Genomic DNA, 5,453 nt, shown 5'->3' with positions numbered 1-5,453 from the left:
TCTGCACTATCCAGAAGTTTCTCAAAGACATTCTTCCGTGCTGGCACTATTCCGGCTCCCCGGTGACCTCTGGTTCTCATTTCATAGTGCTTTTATTTCGAAGGGATGTGGAAAGGAGGAGATAGAGACACGTAGACAGTCCCCCCTCTTGGACTGAAAAGGTGACGGTGAGACATGGAACCCGAGGGAGATGTGGGGGAGAGATGGGACACGAAACCAACCCAGGATCGACAATATTGCAACCGGGGGGCTCGGGAGAAGACAGTCAAGTAGGAGATTTCCACCTGCAGAGATTTGACAGTCTTGATCGGAGACGCCAGCATCATTGGTGTCCAGGCGCCAGTGTTGGGTGGAGAGCTGTGCTCGTGCTCCGGGGCGGCTTCACCTCTGCTGTTCGTGTTTAGCATCTGTGTTCCCATGGCAGCCATTCCAGGATTCCTGTATCTTCCTCTTCCACGTAATCCTTGTCGTCCTTCAAAGGCAAAAACTCGTTCCGTGTCCTGTGTGGGCATCCGTGCAGACCGGTCTTGTCCACACTGGCAGTGCAGTCCACCGTACTTCGGATGAGCGCCCCCTATGGACTAGGATGCAGCAGTGAGCATCCCAGGTGCCCCTTCTGAGTCACTTGAGAATCTCCTTGTCCGTGTGTCCTTTGGCGCTTGTAGAGACACGGCATCCTTTCAAAGGCCGCAGCCCGTGGGTGCCTAGAGGTGGGGCGCTGGCCACCGAGCCGCTGAGTCTTTAGGGCCCTCGTGTGCGTCAGTTGACGACTCAGCGCCCTGCTCTTCTCTGCCCTGGATGCGGGGAGTTACCTTTCTCTGCTCCTTTCTCCCTGCCACGGGGACTCTGGTGCAGGATGGGAGGGAGGAAGGAGAGGAAGTGGGGTGTCCACACCCACTTTCTGCCTCAGGCAGGTCTCCTCGGTGCTCCTGCTCTTATGGAGCAGCCCCTCCCCCGGGAATCCCGACTCCAGCCCCCACCCCCAGCCCATGGTGCCCCCCCGCTGCTGGCCCTGGGATGCCCGCCTTACCCCCGTAAGTGGGAATGGCGTCTGCTGGTCTGATATCCCAGCTGCCTTGTCACCCCCTTTGGGTATCTTCGTTCTTCCAATACCTGTGTACATTTTCTGTGTTAAATTCCCTTTGTTTGGGGTGCCCGTGTGGCTCAGTTGGTTGAGCGTCGACTACTTGGTTTTGGCTCAGGTCATGATCTCGTGGTTCACGAGTTTGAGCCCAGCATCAGGCTCTGTGCTGATAGCATGGAGCCTGCTTGGGATTCATTTCTCTCTCTCTCTCTCTCTCTCTCTCTTTCTCTCTCAAAAATAAATAAACTTAAAAAATTTAAATTGCCTTTGTTTGAAATTCTACCCTGGCTTTTATTTTCTGACCGGGCCCCAAAGGATGCAACGTGTCCAAGTAGCTTCTCAACAATTCATTTATTGATTAAGAAAATATGTGCTCTTTCCACATGCCAGGCACAGTGCTGGATGCCAGGGATTTGAAACTAAAAAGAGAAGTAACAGAATAAATACCTGTTGTCTTAAAATCCAGTGATTGAAAGCTGCGTGTGAGGGACATCCTTCCCGCCTGGAGCCCTGAAGCGCCCCCAGGCCCTGGAGATTAATTAGACAGCTTTGTGCTTTGGGTACAGACCTGAACGCTCTCACGGAAGGGGTTTCAGAGTGTACATAGACCGCCGTGTTCCCGCTAGTGGTTAAACATCAGATTCTCATTTGGACTTCCGATCTGGCTCTGAAGTGACCGGGGATGGTTGTGGCAGCTGAGGACTGAAGCCTGCATTTTACATGAGGCTGGGGTTTCGCAGCTGCCGACTCCTGCCATCCTGCCAGGAGTGTTCCAGCTCTGAGTGCAGAGACAGCCAATTTCTACTCCACCTCTGGCACTTATCAAGGGCACAGATGTCCTAAAACCCCCTTATATTCTTGGAAGAAGAAGGGTCAACATCACTGCTGAACATTCTCGCAGCCGATGCCCAAGTGTTCAAAGTGGGGTGAAGCCCTTGAGATGGCTTTGACCCCTCAGAGTGCCAAGTGCCCCTTCTGAGCCAGCTTCCACATCCTCCTGATGGGAGCCGAGGTCTCAAGCTGCGTGAGGAGGGCCCTTGCCAGACGCGCCCTGGACTCTGGGCTCTGGGTCTCTGGGTCTCTGGCAGGGCTCCGTGTGGCCCTCCTGCCAGAGCTCTGCACTGTCTGCACACAAGCTGATGTATCAGTCAGCATTTATCAACCTCCGAAGTGCCATGCCCAGAAGTGACATTTCCCAGGAATCGAAGCCTTTAGAAGCTTGGGGGGTGCACGATGTGATAGGTGGGTGATTCATTGGGCTACTAGGCCATTTGGAGTTTCCTTGACTGTGCGGGTGCTGCCTGGTACCCTGGACGGTGATAAATGATGCTCTCCTAGGAGCTTGGTCACAGAGAAGGTTTCTCTTGGGCTGGTGAGCTGTACAGTTGCATTGGTGTAGAACAGAGTTCGTAATTGTTCTTTTTTGAGGAATGAACGTGGACCCATTGAGAATTTGATCAAGGCTGTGGACGCTTTCACTAGAAAACATATTTGCACATAATTCTGTGTACAGTCTCCTTTAAGCCCATAGGTCCACGGCCCCAGACCAACAGCCCCTGATATAGGGTACGCACACCTGATGCGTGCTGGGAGAACTGGAAGGCACTTTACGCACAAGAGATTTGCCCTGTGATGCAGTCCCATGCCACGCTTGGCTTTTGGGGCATTCGGCCCACATAAACCGAAGAGGGGCAAAGGCTGTGCACTCACGGCCAATGGGAGTTCAAGTTCGTGTGCTCGGACGAGGGGCCCCGTCCCCTCTGTGCCATAGCTGTCTTTGGAGGTGGCTGAAGTAGCCGATGTCTGGGGTCTCCTTCACTGCAAACATCTCCACGTGGCTTCTGTTCCTATCACTGCGTAGAAAGCAGGCCTGTCATCAAGTTTACCAACAACCTCGATCTTTCCGAAGTTGACAACACTTTCATTCTTCGTCTCTCATGAGAGTTTGGCAGCATCCAACCCAGCTGGTTGCTCTTTCCTCGAAATTTATTTCGTTTCTGACTTCTGTCAGGTTTTCTGCTACTTCTCTGGCCTCTTGTGCTCAGTCTCCCGTGCTGGTTCCTTCTCTTCTATTGGCATCATAAGTGTTGGGGTGTCCTACAGCCCCATCCCAACATCCAGTTCATCTCTGCCTGTGTTATTTCTCTACATAGTTTCATCCAGTCCCATTGCCTTAAAATTCAGGATGTTTGATGTCTCCAGTCCTGACCGCTACTCTGAGCTCTGATGCAGATGTCCAAGCACTTACTTGAAATCCCTGCTTGGGTAGAGAAGCATCTTGAAATCAACATGCCCAGATGAAGTTCACGACTGCAGTAAGATGCCCTTTTCCTGGGGCTCAAAGGGGGAGGCGACTAGTTAGCAAATTAAACATTTATGAAACACCCTTAATTGTTTTTTCTTTCCCCTTTTCTTGACCACTCAGGCTGTCTGAAAACCCAGCCAGACTTCCACCTCCAAAATAGATCACTGTTCTATCAGTGCTCTCTGTGTGCTCCCGTAGGGCGCCTTTCACCTGCACCTGTCACCTGGAGCGATGGAGACAGCTGTCTCATGGGCCTCCCGCTTCCTCTCCCGCCTCCCAACCACGCTTCTGCCAGCAACCACAGTGACTTTTCATAAACACGTCTCAGCTGGCAATACAGTGTTCACCTTCTAAAGCATGCTGAGGCTTCCTGTTAGAACAAAATAAAGCTCTTTCCCACGCCCCCCACGACCTCCATCACCTGCCTATCTCAGACTCTCAAATTCTGCACTAGCTGGGCTAGTGTTGCAGCTAGGCTCCGTGGTTCTTAATTGCTAGGTTCTTCTTCCCTGGGCCTAGAGAATTCTAGAGGAAATAGGACACTCATCAGTCTTCGTGTATATGCTGCCTTATTTCATCAATCATAGCCCAAGCCCTTGAGAGCGGGGACCCGATTTTATGCCCCATACCTTCAACATCTCCACCTTTGCCTCCAACCACCTGCCTTTGTCTCTAGGACAGTATCTTGCACTAATTCACTTAAGACTTTATTTATTGAGCACCTACTTACATACCAGGCTCTGTGTTAAGCACTGGGAATGTGGATGTTAGATGCTGAGAATTGTTTCTCTCTTAGTCTAGAAATAGGACCCATCGCATGGTGATGGGAGTGAAGAGATACTTGCCGTAAGAAATGTGCGTGAAAGCAATTTGCGTGAAAGCAAATTTCAGCTTGCGTAGAATTTTGCCGTTCTAATGAATTTTGAAAACTATCGCGGGGTATCTTTATTATTGCTTTGGGTTAGCGATAGACTAAATAGTGCCCTAGTTGCTTGCAAAAGTAAGTATGATTTCCCAAAGTGCCAAATTCACTTCTAGGCTGTAGCCGAGAGAGTCACACGTAATGGGAACTTATGCTGTTCCTAACTCAGATAGACAACAAGCAAGGTAAACTCTTCCATGTCTTCCTTCCCCTGCGATAAACATCTTCTGCTCAGAGTTTTGCTGGAAACACAGCAGAACTATAAATCCAAGCATGTTAAAGAAGAGACTGTTACTCTTTTAGCCACACTCTTCTTTCCGACTTACACAACTACTACAAGATGTTAGGTGTGAGGTTATCTGTGTTCAGGTGTTATATTTAATGGGAAGACTCTACCTTACATCTTTGCTTCAAAGCTGTGCTGTGTCTTAAAAAATTTTTTAAACCAGCCTTGCCAGGTTATAGCCAAAAGCTTCCTTGCTAGTGTAAATGTAATTAGCTACCAGGTATAAACATTGCTTAGAAGCTTAGCTTGTGGAGTTTAGTGAGCAAGTGTAGGCCTTCCTTGTAAATTTTAAGCTGCTAATTACAGAAGATCAGAACAGCTTGGTTCGTCTTAGACAGAGCTGGGATATTCTGTGCTGGCGAAAGATCACGGGGGGCTTATGGAAGTGAGTGATATGGTGTTAGTTATTTAAACAAATCTTTTAATGTTTATTTTATTTTTGAGAGAGAGAGAGACAGACAGACAGAGCACAACTGGGGGAGGGACAGAGAGACAGGGAGACACAGAATCCAAAGCAGGCTCCAGGCTCGGGGCTGTCAGCACAGAGCCTGACATGGGGCTAGAACTCACGACCTATGACATCATAACCTGAGCTGAAGTCAGATGCTTAACCGACTGAGCCACCCAGGTGCCCCAGTTATTTTTTTAAAAGTATTTTCTTCCTTTTCTGCTCAAATAAAAACTGGAAGCAGATCTGATGAGGAGTTAGTATCCAAAATATATACAGAACTTCTACAACTCAGCAGCAAAACATAAATAACCTAATTTTAAAATGGGCAAAGGACAAGAATTGATATTTCTCCAAAGAAAACACACCAGTGTCTAATAAATACTTGAAAAGGTGCTCAACCTCATC

At 49.2% G+C, this 5,453-nt stretch overlaps 1 long non-coding RNA gene across 1 annotated transcript; it reads left to right on the top strand.

Moving 5' to 3' along the window:
- The first annotated feature begins 422 nt into the window (after nt 1-422).
- LOC147582926 (uncharacterized) lies at nt 423-3,793 on the top strand. Its single transcript, XR_015242579.1, has 3 exons — nt 423-594; nt 3,238-3,399; nt 3,510-3,793. It is a non-coding gene; the product is annotated as an uncharacterized LOC147582926 (long non-coding RNA).
- Nucleotides 3,794-5,453: the final 1,660 nt, after the last annotated feature.

Source organism: Puma concolor, chromosome A2, assembly GCF_028749965.1.
Source record: "Puma concolor isolate L17-30 chromosome A2, mPumCon1.1.hap2, whole genome shotgun sequence".
Classification (NCBI taxonomy): Eukaryota; Metazoa; Chordata; class Mammalia; order Carnivora; family Felidae; genus Puma; species Puma concolor.
The sequence above is the reverse complement of the archived record's forward strand: the minus strand, read 5'-3'. Positions and strand labels throughout refer to the sequence as shown.